Consider the following 18,883-nt stretch of genomic DNA (forward strand, 5'->3'; position numbering starts at 1 on the left):
GCACACTGGGAAACTCCTGGTGGCCCATTGTTCCTGCGTCCAGAGTGGCAAGAAAGGAGGTGAGAAAGGGCTCTGATAAGAAGGACGTCAGATCCCCCCGTGAGGAGCTTGAACTGTTTCCAGGCCGGTATTTGTCAACTTCGGTAGTTAGACTAATTCCTTCTCCACATACCACTTATATTATTATTATCTGCTTTAGTTTTTCTATGAATTGACTTATTTTTCTATATTCATCAATTTATTTAACATTGAAATTTTCTTTTAACTTACAAACATTTTGTTACGGAAATTTTAAAACATACACAAAAGTAGAGACAATAATGAAATAAACCTACATGTACCCAGCACAACAAAGAACAACCCATGTCTAATCTTGTTTCCTCTATTCCCCATTTACCACACCCCTCCCCCAGCACACACCCTGAATTACTTCATCCGTGATAAGTAGCTCACAGATACTATATCGTTTCATATCTCTAAGGGATAAGGACTTCTTAAAAACATAACTATAATATCATCACCACACCCAAGAAAATCAACGATAATTCCTAAATATCATCTAACGTCCAAAACATTAAAATTTTACATCACTGCCATAATAGGAAAAACTGAAATCATGTGCCACAAATTTTTAAAAGAAAATGATGCTATTAAAATTATGGCATGATGTTCTTGCCTTTGGAACACTTAGCTTGAGGCCTGTTCTCTTTATTAAAAATGGAGACAAGAAAGTGTTACATATACTAGTCTTATACTTCCTCAGTGTCCAAAGTAGAAAGATTGAAAGAGAATTTTAAAAGGACTAAATTTCTCACTATGTATTTTAAGGTTATTTAATGCCCTGCTCATGTACCACCTGAATAATCTTGCATTTCACCAGGACTACTTGTCCTGCACTTTTGGAGTCACTGCTACAGGAAACAGGGAAGCGTGTAGGAATGCTGGGCTTGATGGAATTCATGATTTGGGGAAATCGTTCTAGCAGCAATTTCAAGAACAGAAGGGAGCTACGAAGGAGGAGAGGACAGCCTCTTACTGGGTCACACTACTTCTTGAGAGCGTGCTTGATTCTAGTAGAGGGATTCTCCTCATGCTGTGGGAGAGGACACACGCAATTACATGCCCTTGACCAAAGAAAGGACCTCCGCTATTGCGGAATGTTTTCTTCTCTGATCTCACAGCTTCAGGGGGAGGGGATGCACATGAATGTGGAGGGAGGAAGGAAGAGGACACCATCTAGCCAACCAGGTCAGCTCAATCAAACCTGGCAATCAATGAGGTGACTGATGTCACAGCCAGATGGCACTCACATCCTCCCCCATATCATTTCTTGAAACTTCCCTGTCCCCCAAGCTAACCTCTGCCTCCCCAAAGGCCAGTCTTCCTCAGAAGGGGCTTTAGTGCCAGGTCCCAGGTCCTCCTTCCACATGAGCACTCTCTCCTGTGACTAAATCACCAAGCCCTCAAGAAATGCCAAAACATGACATTTTCCAGAATATTTCTCATTCCCAACCCCCTCACACATACACTCAAGTATCTTCCATGCCTCCCTTTTCACACGGAGACAAGTTCACATCTCTGCTGGGCTATTCAAGGATCTCCCAGATCTGGCTCTTACTGATCTTCCCAATTTCAATTCCTAATACTCTTCCAGAGGCCACTGCTTTAGGTTACCTGATCTAATCTCTGTCACTCCAACACGCTCAGGCACAAAATCACTTACGTCGCCTAACATAGTTAGGTACTACCCTATGTTCTGATTATTTCACTCATTACTTGTTCCACCTTCCCAAGATAAAAGCTAGAAAACTCACATCTCTAGACTCCTTAATATTAGGATATGAGCATGTGTCTTAGCATCTAAGTATTACTCTCTGGTCAGAGATGTGTGAGCTAAGTCCTTTAATAAATTCCTTTTTGACTTCAACTAGCTAGAGTTGGTTATGTGCAACCCCAAACTTTCAGTGATGCGCTGTCCACGTTCCTTCATTTAGCCCATTGCCTCTGCCAGGAACAACCTCCTCAGTCTCATACATGCAGCCAAATCTAACCCCTCCATCAAGTTCTGCCTCGTCCAAGGTTTCTCCCTTAAGTTTCCTCAAACACTCTTTCCCAATCCATGCAGCTCGTCGTTTGCACCACTCATTGGAAACTTAATACATGCCTTTCTATTTTGTAGCAACCTTCTTTTGTAGCAACGCTAATTCTATAGCTTGAATATGAGTCCCTGTGTTTTCACACTGATTTGATAGTTAATGAGTTCTTCCTATGGGTAAAGTACTGTGCTTAATGCCAGTGATACCAGGATGACTAAGCCAAAATCTATGTCCTTGGCAACTCACAGGCCAGTGGGAGTAACAGATGAATCAACAAAGAGAAACAAAGCAATGTTCCAGAACAGAGGTTCTGAGTTCAAGCGGAGGAAGAACTCACTCTCCCCAGGTAGCTCTGGGAAGGTGGGGCACAGGCACGAGGCTTCAAGAGCAAGTGGGAGTTCAGCAGGGAGGCAAATGAAGAATAAGGAGAATGTCTCCTCCTTTGTATACCCCTAGGATCCCCCAAACTTAGCTTGTTCCGTAAACATTCCATGTGCCCAAATTATCTTCTAGTCAGGGACCAGCAATACATATGTCTAAGAGTTTAAAAAAAAAAAAAAAAAAAAAAAAACAACTCTTTATCAAAAACCCATAAAAGAAACTGGGTTCAAGCAAATTTTTCCAAATCAATGCTCTTGCTATGTGAAATGTAATTTAATACTGTCCCTGCCGTCAAGGTCCAATGCTTGTTTAAATGCAGTCTAGCTGAAGTGTTATATATATAAAAGCAAGGAGCATTAAACAACAGTAAAAGATTTGACAGTTAAGTCTAATAATAGAAAAAGGGACACAAGTAGCACATGATCTGGTGCCAAAATTAATGCAAACATGAGAATTTTTTTTGAAAGTGATCACTTTACCTGTGTGGGTCAGGGAAACTTAACGGACACGTGGATGTGTACAGAGAAGGGTTCAGTGAAAAGCAGAAAAATAGAGGACAAGTTCAGGAATTAGTAAGTAAATCAATTTGGCTATAATCGGGAATTTGAGTGGGAGAACAGCATGAATAAAAGAACTGGAAAAGTAGGTAGGGGTGTTGGTTCACAAATTCCGGAGCTTCCCGGTTATAATCTGAAACTGGCCCCTACATGGACAGGAAGATTAGCTCTGAGCTAGCATCTGCTGCCAATCCTCCTCTTTTTGCTGAGGAAGACTGACCCTGAGCTAACATCCGTACCCATCTTCCTCTACTTTATATGTGGGACACCTGCCACGGCATGGCTTGACCAGTGGTACACGTAGGTCCGCACCTGGGATCCGAACCGGTGAACCCTGGGCCTCCGAAGTAGAACGTGTGAACTTAACCACTGCACCACCAGCCAGCCCAAGGCTTCACATTTGGAATGAACACAAGATCAGAATAAGACTCACAGGGCACAGAGCCTGGGAGCCACTTGCCTATTTCTCAGTTCCATCCACTCCCCAGCCCCCTAAAGAAAGAGGATGGGTGCGAGGACCTTGGTGAAACGAAAATCTAGAGATGAGGGTCAAATGGTTAAATCCAGCTGTGGAGATTATGAATCCACAAGGACTAGGAGCCAAGAGATCATTACAAGTCATAACCATGTTTCACAAGACTTCTCCAGTTATCTTGAAATTCTGAGATGTAATTCTACTGAAAACAAAAGGATAAAAAACTGGAATAAAAAATCAGCTAAATACTTGGAAATTTTTGTCTACTGAATGTCAGGCATCTTGATATTTAGAAATTACATAAAGGAAATATTTAGAATACCAAGTTCTTGCTGTGCCCCTATCAGATGTTGGCAGGACTAATGATCTATTTTCTGGTTAAAGCAAATTCTTCACGATAGGTAATTCTATACACTGTAGTATTTCTCTCATCATTCTCTCTATAACAAAGCACTGGGCTGCTTACTGCTTATTCTGAGAGTGTGCAAGAGGGTAGAAAAATAACCTAGCTAAAAACGATAAACAACTAACGTGACTGACAGCTTACCTAAGCCATTTTAAAAAATCACAAAACATTTGTTTCCTTCACATTTTCACATATCCCTTCCACATATGCGTTCACAACAGCTATATGGAGAAATTTTTAATTTCTCCTCTAGAACGGACACAGGGCAGAGAGTTAAGCCAGCTAAACCTAAAAGGAGCAGGATAAAAGATATCCCATGCTGGAGCGCTGGTCATAGTCTGTGTGCCTCTCCGCCCTGCTCTGTGGCCTGGAGGCTGAGCTACGTGCCTCCAGGTGTGGGACTCCTTGCTCTTTGGCTTCCGTGCTGTTCAGCCAATGGAGAGGACCCACGTGCAGGAGATGGGAAGGACAGAGGAGAATGATATCAAGATATCTGCACCCAGTTCCCTCCCTGAAAGTCATCACAGGTTGTCCTCCATTCAACCCAGGTCGTGTCAGTCAGTCCTCTCCACACAGCCATCACTCTCCTTGTGTTGCAGGCATTGCTCACTCCCCTGCACTCGCAGCCCACTCTACCAGCCCCAGGGCTTTTGACCCTTTTGGTTTCCCTACACCCTGCCCATCCCTCCTCTGTCAACTAGGGTGTGTGACCCGGACTGAATATCATCATTCCACAGCCACCCCTCCAGCCGATGGGGGTAATGTGACCTCCCCTGGCAATGGTGTTTGGGTTAGTGTCAAAAAGGTTCAGTCCTGGGTACAAAGGGAGGGGGTCTGCTCTTTCTACTTGCCTGAGCATCCTGAGGGCAGAGCCAAACTCAGTCTCCCCTAAATCAGCCCAAGAAGTTGAGAGATTTCGGTTTCTGGGTTTTGTGAGGAACCAAAACTTGTCTCACCTAAGCCACTAGCAACTCCCCAAAACAGAGCAACCAAGAGAAAGAGCTAAAAGGCTGGAGTAGACAGGGTTTGAAGCTCGATTTCTTCCCATCTGGGCTTTTTCCTAATGTACTTAGAACATTTCTCTCAAGTGTATAACAAAAAAAATTTAAAACTGAATTTGCACTCTTTACTTGTCAGATTCTCAAAGGAATTAGAATAAGATATTCCTGCAACAACCTCAAAACTCCAAAGCAATTTCAATAGCTCTGTAGGGTGTTATAACCTCTTGGTAGCTTCTCTTAAATTTAGTTTCTGTTTTGGGTTGCCATCAAGTATCAGGGACTTTATGTTCAACTCTCACTGAAGGTAGAAAAAGGTAGGAATAATTCATCTTAAAAGATAAATGTTTCCCCACTAGGCATAAATACAATTGACTTATTTTTTTTAAAACCACTGACCTTATTAATGCCACAGCTGAGAAAGCTGGAAAGGTCCTTCTAAAGACATTCATCCAGAAGTGTTGGAAACAAGCACGGTTTACCCACAACGGGGGTGGATCTAACGATGCTCAAATCCTGGTTGAATGAGACATCACTACACCCACACTTGCATTTCCAGGGCCATTGGTAGAGGTGTGCATTGCCTCTTGAAGAAGCCTCAGTAATGTAAATAATGAAAGGCTAGACTACCAGACCCATAGAGCTAATATTAAAGCAATATTGGACTCTTTTTTCCTGAAGAGGACAACAGCAAAGCCAGTACCAACATTCCAATGATTGAAGTTGTAACTAGAGAAATTTCATCAGATATTAGAGCAAGCATTGACAGTTAAAACTGATGCATAGCTAAAACTTCACAAATACTGTTCTACACTCTTCTCAGGTACTGTGCCAGGCACCAATGACTCAAAACTACAGACCTCTATACTTTGCCACAGGAATAGACAACGTCCTCTCTCCTTCCCTCCTCTGAATTGGCTTATTTATTTATAATTTATGGATGCAGGAAATAGAGACTCTTTCTCAAGAGGAAAAGCTGCCTTCTGGAAGTAAATTTCCTCGATGTGACCAGAAAGATAACCTCTCAAATATCCAGGCAAAATCCCGAAGGAGCCAGGCGGGGCTCAGGAGGGGGCAGTCTCCTCCTTTCTCTCCACTGCGCTTCCTCCCTCTTTCCCCAGAAAAAGGTGAGATTCCAGATACCAACTGGATGTTAGTAGAGCTTGCGCTCTCTCTCTCTCTCTCCCCCCTCGCCACCCCCAACACACACACACACACACACACACACACACACACACACACACACACACGCAGCCTGATTCTCAAGGCCATCTTTTGCTATCTTTCCTCTTCTTTCCAAAAAGAGCTTTCAGGCACAGCATCCATTTGAGTTAAAATTCAGACCTGGGGGAGAGGGAGAGGCCCGCTTTAGTCCTGAGGCTAACCCCCTTACCAGAGCTGTGCTTCCGTGTTCAGGGCATGGCTAAAAATGAAGCAGAAGTTCATTATCTTCTTACACGACTTCAGGATGAGGTGGAGGAGATGAGCCACCGGAGGGTCTGAATTTGACCATTTTACGATCTGAATTTTACAATTTCTTGTTATTCTCTGTAGTGGAGAGTATGGTTTGGGAAGCAGGCAGCTCTGGGTTCAAACCTGAGCCCTGACACCTGGGAGCTGCGTCCTTGGGCAAGGAAACCTCCCTGGGCCTTAATTTCCTCATCTGTAACATAGTGGAAACACCCACTTTACAGAGAGGCTGTGAGTTTTTGTAAAACCATGTATGCTATTGCCTCTTCAAGTGTAAAAAGGCTGTACAACTCTCAGACAGTGGTAGTAGCATCGCTCAGAATTCACAGCCTCAATCCTTCGCGTGCTATGATAAGTTAAGGTTCCTGCTATTTCTTTCAGTGCTTGTTTTAAGTCTCATAAACATTTCATCTCTACTCAATCCTCAAAGATTACTCTGCACACAGTTCAGCCTTATGCTGGTTACAATCCCGCTGTGGCTGTACATAGCACACCTTTGAGTCTGATTTTATATTAAAAGCCACAGGATAGGTAACTCCTTCTTAAGTTATAGCATATGCTGAGATTCCTGTTCCTGATTTTCTTCCCTAATAAGCTTTCATGTGCCAGGTGTGATGTGTGCTAGGGGGTTTACAAGCATGAGCTTTACACAGAGTATAAAACCTTAAAGAAGATAGAACTCTATAAACAAGTACATCAGACACTTTGCCTCATTCTCCATCCCTTATCGCGTAAGCAACCTGAGTCGGGAGGGGTACTGAAGTTCAAAGCCACAGCGCACATCCCCTCTCTCCTTTCTGCTTCCTTTCTGAGAGACACATCTAAGTCACACCTGGGGGAGCCATCATGAAATTCCACTCTCCTAGCAAATACGATGAGAATGTAACAGAAGTCAAGATGAGTAATAAGGACATTGAAGATGACTCCATTAAAGACTGCTCAAGAGTAGAATTAACAACAGCTGATGCGGCCTTTGATTGTCTAATAAGCATAACTGTGTCATTTTCTCTGAAACAGGTGAACCAGTATTTAGAAAGGAAAAAAAGCAAGAGAGGTCTTGGACCATGGCAATCAGATAATCTGCTTCAACCAGAATTCAACTGCATCACCATCAAAATAACCTCCCAAATGGAAGGGGAGAAGATGTCTTCATCAGAAGACTCATCTGAGTCATTCTCAATGACTCTCTAGGACGAAGGTCCCACCAATTCCAAACCTTGCTCTCTATTCCATGCTTCTTAAAACTAATGGGATTCCTTCCACACGGGTAGGTTTCCATGTTGCCAGACTGCTGGGCCAAGTGTCCAGGAGAAGCAGATTAGGGCAGTCCACTTCCTCTCATCAGTCCTGCAAACAGGCAGCCCCAACACACCTCTGAGTGAAACTCCGCTTGTCCTTTGAAGATTCCAGCCCAAGTGGAAAGAGAGTTATCATTGCGGTCTAGCCTATGGTGCAAAATCACTAAGAGCAAAGTGAATTTTTCTTCCTGAGACTCTTTAGTGGATTTCCCCCTGAAATTCACCTGTACATATAACTTCAGATTAGATCCACTACAAATATACATGAGGTTACATGCTAAGATTTTAGTAGTCAAGAGCTTTTCCTGAATTAACATAGCTGAAGGGAAACAATACTTGGAAAACCTCAAACGAGCTCACAAGTTATTAACAATGGTTTTCACCCCATGCTTTCAGAGCCCAGAAATGCATCAGAGTAGATGCAATGTGTCAGTGGGGCTGTAGAGAATGGTGGGAGCACATACCACAGGCGCAAGTCCAAAGCCACCTCAACCTCCAAAAAGAGTCTTCCCACAGAGAGGAGAGGATATGGACACCCAGCTTGTGCCAGGAAAGAGAGAGAGCATTCTAGGGTTTTGAGTAGTCAGTGCTACATAAGTGTGCCCTGCAGACCGGAACTGCCCATGAACTGTTATCGGTCTGTGACAAGATAATACAGAAGTTGAGAGTAAGGACTGAGAAAACTTTACAGCAAGTTGACATTACTGTGATATTTCAGTGCATGATTATTTTTTCTATTTGTTCATTTTTATTGATTTTGCAAGAGTCTTGACCATGTACACAGTCTTGGCTGTTCATTGGACTCTTCTGGGGAGCTTTAAAAAGTGCTGGTGCCTGGGTCTCAATCCCGGAGAATCTGTTTTAATTGGAATGGAATGCAGCCTTGGCACTGGGATGGTCGTTAGAACTCCCAGGTGTTGCTAATATGCAGCAAAGTGTTCAAGAACTACTTTCCTCACACTGGAAAGGGATTAGGGGATGCACTTAGGACTTAGTGAATTTGGAACACACAAAGGTAATTACTTATTTTACGTTACTTTGAAAATTTGAAAAATATTTTTAAGTTACAATTCAATGTTTTATTAAAAACAAGGGTAAAATGGACTGGAATGCTCTGATATATAGTCATGTTATATACAATTTTTAATGTAAACGTTTTATTGCAATATAAATGCACACAGAAAAGTGCACAAACCTTAAGTGCACTGCTTGATGATATTTTCATAAAGTAAACACATCATCAAACCAGCGTTTGGATCAAGAAACAGATAATGCACAATATTCTTTGCCCCCATGTTATGACAGCTAAAATAGCTTCCCCCGGGAGGAAATAAATATAATGTACTCTGCCACTATGAATATGACATTTATCTTGGTTTACAATAGATCTAGTTTAAATTGGAAGATTTCGAAGAATAGAAACAGAAATTACAAGGATTCTTCCTGGTAAAGATGGTAGATTGAATACACAATCTTTATTTGTTCATTCAGGAAATTTCACTAAAATGACAATAAGTGAATTTTTAAAGGCATAAATCCATGAGAATTAGCAGAGGAGCCAATAACAACATTTTAGAAGTTGAAAAGTTAAAAATTACTTGTCAGGCCTGAAAAAACTGAAACCTATGCTGAGGGTAGAGAAAATGAATATTAGTCCAATTTACAACACAGAATTTTCCAAAGTTACCAGTTACCACTATAAGAGGGATGACAATGAGGCTAAAATCAGCAGCCTTGGTTAAGTCTGTTTAAGAAGGCTGATGGCTTCTTAATCCCACCCTCACTCTGTACAGCATTTGACTATGCCTCCCTTCACTCTGGCAAAGAGCAGAGCTTTGTTCTCTGGAAAGGCCCAAACAGAAGTTTACAGGAAGACCAGACACGGTAGAAGATTGAGGTACCATACCAAAATCATGGAGGAATTAAGTGAACTTATGAAACTGCTCACTAAGATGCCAAGTCTTCTTTCCTACTTGGTTCCCAGAATGCTAGCAGCCAGTCAGAGGGTTAGAAAAGCCTTCCATGGTCCAAAGGAACATTTTCTTAAGAAAACAAGATTGAGGGGCTGGCCCCGTGGCCGAGTGGTTAAGTTCGCGCGCTCCGCTGCAGGCGGCCCAGTGTTTCGTCGGTTCGAATCCTGGGCGCGGACATGGCACTGCTCATCAGACCATGCTGAGGCAGCGTCCCACATGCCACAACTAGAAGAACCCACAACGAAGAATACACAACTATGTACGGGGGGCTTTGGGGAGAAAAAGGAAAAAAATAAAATCTTTAAAAAAAAATAAAAAAAAAAAAAAAAAAAAAAGAAAACAAGATTGAAGGTTCTCAAGGATACAGCCCAGCTGTTTGACAGTAAAGTAATAATAGACAAGCCCCTGTTGGGAGACAATTCTCCATGGATCTCTCTTCTATTTCTGAACACCTTGTGCAGGATCCGATAGCTTTTTATCCTGGACTACCTTTTAAAAATCCTGTACAATGAACACTTTGGAAGCTAGAGATAATTTCTCCCTCTAGAACAGAAGGCAGGTCTATTTGCTAACGTCTCCCTCTGGAGCAAATGTTGGGTAGGTTTGCTGGCAGGCCGTAATAAATGATTGGGATTTCCTAAGCTCAGGATTCCTCAGCTGTGACACAAACCTAGTACATAGTAAGGATCCACCTTGCTTGCTCTGTCTTGTCCTTGTGGAACTTGGAGAGCAAGGAGAACCACCGTGAGCATGAAGCTCATGCTGCTTGCTGAACTGAGAGTAATAAAGTCCTTGGTATGCGACCTAGGACTCTCGTGTCTTCTGTTAGCATCCATGAAACTGTAGCTGACTAATCCGTTAGCTTGAAAGTGGGGCAAGACCTTTCATAGTTCTTGACCTCCTTAACCATTCTCACAGCTTCCATATAGTTTTGAAGGCTTTCCACTCTAAAATATAAGCAGATACACAAAAATCAAAAAACATCCAAGAATATTGACTAACAATAATAAAAATTTTTTTTAAATTTAAACTTGGAATAAACAGCCCATTCAAGAGAAGAAAACTTCAAAAAACATATTAGTAATATCCTCATGGAATAAGAGAAGCTATTATATCCATACAACAAGAACAAGATACCATATTTTTTTAAGAAATATTAGGAAAACAAAAGAGAGCCATTACAACTTTAAATGAAACTTTAAGTGAAAAACGTAGTAAACGAGTTTGAAAATAAAGTCAAGAAAATATCATACAAAGTACTACACACAGACAAAGAGATGGAAAACAGGAAAGCAAAGATTAGAATCTAGGCACTTCATTACAGCATTAGCCGTTAAGTCAGCCACCCCACCTCTCAACTTCTTGCTATAAAAGAGAATAAATGTCCTCATTACTTAAGCCAAAAGCTCAGTTTTCTTTACTTGTAGCCAAATTCATCCTGGGGAGATCTTGGTAACTAGCATGTCTTGGAAAAGGATAAACTGGTTTGTGGTCTGCAGCCAGGGATAAAAATGGATCAGTGCCTTTATCAAATGAAGTCGTCTCCCCAAACTTGCTCATTTGCCATAATTTCGATGCAAACATTGCAGATACCAGCAGCTATGCTATTTCCCTTTAACAAATAGCTATATACTTAATTCTTCCAACTGCTGATTTTCTGTTATCTGTATATGAATCTAAGGAGAATACCTATTCTGTGAGCTTTTAAGAAACATGAAAAGCTGCAATGTCAAACTGAACCTGAGGAGAGAAGTAGGTTGTGCTGCTTTGGTGATGAAAGTAGCTTTGCATATTAGTGTAACTTGCTGCCTTATACATCAGCATGTAGAAGCACCCAAAATATCATCAATGATCCCACAAGAAGCCTTTTCTATTGCCTTGAAAGTCAATTCCATCAGGGCCAGTGAAGAGAGTGTAGGGTTCTCCTTAACTACCTGGAAGCTAATATCTTTCCAGAAACCATGACCTGAAATCTTTGAATGACATTTGGGAAGACATTTGCACCACTTTGGAGAGAAAAGGGAAGCCCATCCCTAGAACAGAAAATTCAGTAAGGAGAAGTTCATTCTTCACTTTGCTACTTTATAGCTATGTACATGGTACACTTTTTCATTGAAAGCTTTAAAGTCTCTATTATAATACAGCTGAAAACCACAAGTTCTTTTGGAAACACAGTCCTCAGGAAAATAAGGATCCAGAGTGACAACATGTCATAAGATGTCAGTGCAGACAGACAATCTGGAGTTATCTAGATACACAGCAGGATGTATTTGAAAGCTAATTCTGCTTAGACAACCTTAAAATTGAAACGTAGATTCATCATCCTTCCTTTGCTGACAAAGACAGCACGAATGATGCAGATCTCGCCTCAAAGACGATCTCCTTGACTTGAGGACAAATGAAATGATGTGACATTAATTCAACGTGAAGAGTTTTTGAGAAGTCTGGTGTTTCTTGATACAAATCCGCCCTCTTCCTACAAAAGAAGCTATGGGGTCTCTAACTTCATTTGCTACCTCATTCCCTTGGGAGTCAGAGTCTTTAGGAGGTGTTAATATTTTAATCAAGTTGAAGTCAACTGGATGCCAAAGATGAGCTGCGTATTCCCATGCCTAAGACCACTCCAAAATTTCAGCTTCTTATTCAATCCAAACTATAAAAGCTTTATCACTAAAATTCACTTTTGAATAAAACTGAAGTTCATTTTTATTTTGGTTAACAAATTTGAATTATTTCAATTTTTTCAGACATTCCCATTAAATTTTGCACATTTTCTCATAAAATAGAAAAACAGATACAATTCACTGGAATTATCATTTTTATAGCCTGTTCCTGTGAAGTAATAAATTTCCAGTGTAATAAAATAAACTGCATGAAAACGTTTGGTGTATATGTGCATCTTGGGGAGGGAAAGAGTAATTTATAGCTTTATTTAGAGTTTCAAATATTTCTGTGTCCCCCAAAATATTAAAAACCAGAAACGCTAAAAACTACTGTTCTATCTTACAGAACAGTCCTCTAAGATGGTATGTAATTACCATGTATAGTCACAGGTCATTTCTAACATGAATTTAATCCAATGTCACCTTGAAAACTAGTAGTTAAATTCTCCAATGTGATCTGATGCAGGCCCTAAAAAATCAGCCAGGAAATTCCTATAAAATTGAAATTATCTTTTCAAGTTCAATACATTGATTGGAAGCCTACTTAAGAGACGTGACAACTAAGTGCAATGCAGCACCCTGGACTGGATCCTGGCACAGAAAGAGAGCCTTAATGGAAAAACTGGTGAAAGCCAACGCAAGCCTAGAGTTTGATTAATGGTAATGTACCAACACTGGTTTCTGAGTGCTGACAAATACACATGGGTAATATAAGGTGATAATGATGGGGGAGCTGGGTGAGGGGTGTACAGGAACTCTCTGTATTATCTTCGCAACTTTTCTGTAACTCTAAAAATATTCCAAATAAAACGATTTTTTAAAAAAAATCTACTTTAAATTTTTAACAAGGTTTGCTCACTCCGTAAATATTCATGGAGTGTCCAGGCATCGTTCTCTGTGCTGGGTACACAGTGCTGAACAGAATAGATCCATCCCTTCCCTGAGGGAGCAGATAGACAGTGGGCAAGAAAGGCACTAAACAGTCACAGATTCAACACAAATTGTAACTGCAGTTTGTAGAAAGTGCTGGAAAGGAGAAGCACATGAGATGAGAGAGTTGCCAAGCTGGAAAGGCCTCCCTGAGGCAGTGGCACTGACTATGAGAGCTGGGGAGGGCTGGGAGCCAGCCAGGTCACAGCACCGAGAAGGAGGAAGAGGTTTTCGTCAGCCTGGAGGGAGGAAAGGCCTGGAGTAGGTGCCAGTACAACCAGAGCACAGGGAAGGCATGGGAGGGCATGGGAGGGCGGTGCCAGCTGAAGAACCCAACCAGGTAGGACCTTGCAAGCCAGGTGCAGGGTTCTATAGTTTTCCAAAGAGATACAGGAAGCCATTAAACACTTGAACCAGAGGAATGGCATCACCTAGTTAATACTTTTAAAAGATCACCACGGCTGCAACGTGGATATGGAATAGAAAGGAGCGAGAAAAAAAGCTCCCACTGCAGGTGCTCACAATTTTTTTAAAAAATTAAAGAGAAATAAAAAGTGCTCAACTTCTAAATATATTTGTTCTAAAAAGTCCCTGGGAGAACTTTTGTGCACTGTTGGTTGGAATGTAAACTTGTGCAGCCACTATGGAAAATAGCATAGAGATTCCTGAAAAAGTTACAAATTAAACTATCCTATGATTCAGCTGTTCCACTTCCGGGTATTTATCCAAAAAACATGAAAACACTAACTTGAAAAGACATGTGCACCCCTTTGTTCATTGCAGCATTATTCACAACAGCCAAGACTTGAAAACAACCTAAGTGCCCACTGCCTGATGAATAGATAAAGAAGATGTGATATGTATATACAATGGAATACTACTCAGCCGTAAAAAGATGAAGTCTTGTCATTTGCAACAAGTGGAAGTGCCTTGAGGGTACTATGCTAAGTGAAATAAGTCAGACAGAGAAAGATAAAGACCAAAAGATTTCATTCATGCGTGAAACATAAAAAACAAACCCTCGGATACAGAAAACAGAGTGGTGGTTACCAGAGGGAAAGGGTGTGGGGTGGAGGGCAAAAGGGTAAAGGGGTTATTTATACGGTAATGGATGGAAACTAGACTTTTGGTGGTGAACACAATGCAGTATATACAGATGTTGAATTATAATGCTGTACATTTGAAACCTATATAATGTTATAAATCAATGTTACTTCCATAAAAAAATAATAAATAATAAGAATAAATTTAAAAATAAATGAAAAAGCCCCTTGGAAATAGTACTACATTTTAGACGTGCACATTCCTTCTTTAGAACCTGCCACCCTAACTCCGGCAGGGAAGATGGGGCTGAAAGTGGCTCCCAAACCACTCAATCTGGATCTTCCTCTAGAACGCCTATGATTCAACATGGATATGAACAAAACACGAGAGAGACGCCAAAGTCACGTGACTTGGAGCTTAGCAAGGTCAGCAGCAAAAACCTACAGGCTCTAACACTCTTAGGAATTTCAGCTGTCACAAGAGATAAAGAATTCTTAGCATGTCTGGTTTTCAGGACCATAAAACCATTATTGACACCTCACTGGTGCCATCTTGGCATGAGCCCAGGACTAAATATAGAAAATCCCAGACTGCAAAATAGTGTAATCTTCAATCCCTGTTTAAAATATACAATGTTAAATGTCATCCTCAATTACCATACCTTGAGTATGAAAGAATTGGTGTGTCCCCCTATCTGACCTAGAAAAAGAATTATGTCTTCCAAACTTGATGTAACCAGTAGCACTTCAAAAACCCTAAGCAGTCTATAGTGCTGGTTGGCTACTTTTAAACAGAACTCCCTAGGGACTTATACCCTAAAGACACTTGGATTTTCTCAGTTTGTAGGAATACAGTATCTATAACCTCACTAAACAACATCTAGATACACTCTAAGGGCTATCAGGACTAGAAGAAACAAAAGATTGGATCTTGCTTGAAGCCTATGATTTGATACGAAAAACTTTTTATGCAAAGCTCTGTGAACCCAATAGCTATTAAGTTGACTGTCCAGCCAATCGCTCCTTTTGTCTGGAAACTATATCTTCCCCCACAGTCAACAGGGTTACAGGAGAGAGCCTCTGGCAGCCATGATTGAGGAACTTGACCTTGCCCCAAACCACCACAATCAATAGGCTCAAGAGTGCGCACTTGACACAAATTGGACCAAGTCGCTTTCCCTGAGAATCTGGATCTAGAAGTAAGAGGTTCTTGCTCAGTCTGTCTGCTCTCTCGAATAGAGGACATGTAAACACTGGAACTGCTCACAGAGGCTATTTTGAACCATTTGGAAGAGGAAATAGAGAAAGCCAGCCTGCAGCAAGAGAAAAGAATGGAGAACATGTGCCAGAACAAAGAGATAAAAGGCAGAGAAAGAGAGTTCCCTGTTTTCCCCACAACATTCCAGGACCTGAAGCTAGCTGATCCCACCTTGTCCTTGCCCTTAAAATCCATGGGAGACTCCCAGTATCCTTTTAATCGCTTCCATGTTTGCTTAAGCCAGTTCAAGGGGAATCCTGTGACTAGAAACCAAAGCCCTCACTAACACTCCAGGTCTGTCCATTTCACGTAGCCTTGAATAACTGAGAACCAGCTTGCCCAAATTCTTCAAGCCAAGACCTCAGAAACAGGAATCCAATTCCAGCTTCTCACAGCAGATAAATGCAAGAAAATGAAAACGCTTATCCTAAAATGTTAAGTGGAAAAGAAACAGGGCACAAAATTGTATATTTATCAGAATTGTGACTACACTATAGTTTATGTTGTTAATAAATCAAGAAGTGAAGCCCTATATGCATTAGGAAGATTGGAAGGAAATTAACCAAAATAACAGTTGTATTAGGGTGACAAGATTATTTTCCTTTTTCTCTCTATTCCTCTATGTCCGTAAGTAGTTAAATACTTTACAACTTTAAAAAGTTATAATGCCAAAGACTATGTGGAGTTTGTAAATGTTTTATAAAATAATGATGCATTTTTTTAAGTAGAACATAAAATACCCTATCTGTTATGTTTGCTGCTATACAAATTGCCCAAAAAGGAATTTCTCCTTTAAGACTCTACATATAAAAGGAACAACGCAGTTTACAACAGACTGGCCCCAAATTAATCTCAGCCTTCACTTCTGCTCCACCTGTTTGCCCTCCCAATCCTATCTAACCCTTCCCAACCCAGGGCTTGCCGTCTATCTTCAGCTGGAATTCCTCCCTTCCCCTCTCCCTCTCTTCCCCCCATTCTCCCAGCACCCCGCCCCCATCCCTGTAATCCCCTCTACTTTGATGTCTGGGTATTTGCATCTCCAGCCATGCAGATCCATCCCGTCAACCTTAGGCCCTAAGTTTGTCTCCTCTCTTTTGCATCTACCCATTGGGAATAATCTTGCGACAAATGACTGCCAGCCCATTTTAAACTATCCCAGGGGCGATCCAGGTAAGACAGCCCCTTTCAATTACAGCACCGCGCAAGCCAGAAATGGGTAAGGAGTAGAAAACAACATGCAAAAAATAAAAACCACTGGGAACTTGGATAATTTGTAAATTATCTTTAACATTGCTGAAACACAATTTTCAATAACAATCCAAAGTACAGCATTGAATATGAAAAAAAATAAGTGGTAAACCATTTATTGACAAAGAAGGAGTGAGCAAGGCTCTCTGAAATCATGAAACTGATTCTATTGGTTTCCTCCATAATCCTAACAGCTCCCATACATTGAAGTGGGTATCATGCCGGACATTCTATATACGTTATCTTACATTATCCTCCCAATGACCTGTGAAGCACCTATTATTATTCCCACTTTACAGGAACAAAATTGTTGATCTGAGAGGTTGAGTTACTTATGCAAGTTTAAAAGGCTAGCAAGAAGCAGAACAGAGTCCTGTGGCCTTTGCACCAGACCTCATGGCCTCAAACAGCTCTCAGACAGGCTTTCTAAAGAACGTGTATCTGAAACTTAATGTTAAACCCACGTGTTAGCTAATAGTAGTAGTATTTTATAATACAAATATCCAGTTTATACATAAATTTATATTTTAAATGAAAAACAGATCAGAATAAACACTATAGAAACTACCACATTATCCAACGTCAATAATATGTACAATTATATTCAGTATAAACATAGCCCTTACACATTACAGTTTAAAACTATGGGGCCTGGCCCAGTAGCATAGTGGTTAAGTTCATACGTTCTGCTTTGGTGGTCCGGGGTTCGTGGGTTCAGATCCCAGGTGCAGACCTACAGACCACTCATCAAACCATACCGTGGCAGTGTCCCACATACAAAACAGAGGAAAATTGGCACAGATGTTAGCTCAGGGCCAATCTTCCTCACAAAACACAAAAAAACTGTATTACAAAGTCTTCTCAATACTATGTATCAATGGTAATTATTTATAACTGTTTACAAAACACTACCTCGCATATAAAAAGAAGCATAAAGTTTATTATTAGGGTATAAACAGAATATGAACTAGGAGAAATATTTATGGCATTCATTTCTCTAGTAAGAGACAATTTTATAACTTACTCCAGTTAGAGGGCTTGTATTATATTAATATTGTACCATGAAAACCAATGGTAACCACTTCAAAAGGGGAGGGGGGGGTCACAACTTATTGCTTATAATTCTAGTAACTTTATACTACTCTGTATAAAAATTTGCCTGTTTTCTCCATTCAAGTACAGAAAACGTCATTAAGGAAATAAGAAGGATGCAAACGCAGAAGTTACAGCCATAAAGGTAACGTGATCATAAAATCCATTTGGTGTTCTCATTCTCTGAATAGGCACATCTGCTTGATTCCTCCATAGCTGGTGACTTCTTTCTTTCCCTCGAATCACTACCATTGTGCACTCTTTCTGTGTGAAAATAATTCTCTCCAATTTCTTCAAAGGACACTATAATCATTGATTCATTAGTACAATGAACTTTATTGAGCATCCAGAATGTGCTAGACATTTTGCCTAAGATGAAAATACAGATAAGCCCCTGCTCTCCCCAGGCTCTGTGGGTGAGACAGTTTTGTGTAAAGTAAACAGCCCAAAATAGTGTGCTAAGTCCTGGAGCAGAGGTGAGTACGCAGTGCCACAGGACAGGGGGGATTAACCCAACCTGGGGCCATCAGGAAGCTTTGCAGAGGACAGTGCATGTAAGACAAACAGGAGCTTTCCAAAGAGAGATGAAGGAGACTCAGGGAGGCAAGCCATTCGGGCACAGTGCACAAGGGCAGTGAGCAGCAGAAGGGCACGGGGACAACAACGTTACTAAAACAACGAGCTGCTTGACGAGACCATGACCAGGGTTTGTGGAGGCCATGTGGGATATGAAATTAAGAAGAAAAATTGGACTAAAAGTCCAACAACTTAAGTAGATTAAGGTGCTTAAATATATGGAAGACTATGCATACATTAAAATAAGTTGTTAAAAATATAGAGCCAGCCCTGATGGCCTGGTGTTTAAAGTTCAGTGCTCTCCGCTTTGACGGCCCAGGTTCAGTTCCCAGGTGCAGAACCACATCACTTGTCTGTCAGTAGCCATGCTGTGGCAGTGGCTGACACAGAAGAACCAGAGGAACCTACAACTATACGCA

The 18,883-nt window shown here is 41.0% G+C and overlaps 1 protein-coding gene across 2 annotated transcripts in view; it reads right to left on the minus strand.

Annotated features, from left to right (window-relative positions):
• The window catches only part of SLC35F4 (solute carrier family 35 member F4), a 247,297-nt gene that overhangs the window by 221,544 nt on the left and 6,870 nt on the right, over window positions 1-18,883 (minus strand). The window lies entirely within an intron of this gene.

This window comes from Equus przewalskii, chromosome 25, assembly GCF_037783145.1.
Source record: "Equus przewalskii isolate Varuska chromosome 25, EquPr2, whole genome shotgun sequence".
NCBI lineage: Eukaryota > Metazoa > Chordata > Mammalia > Perissodactyla > Equidae > Equus > Equus przewalskii.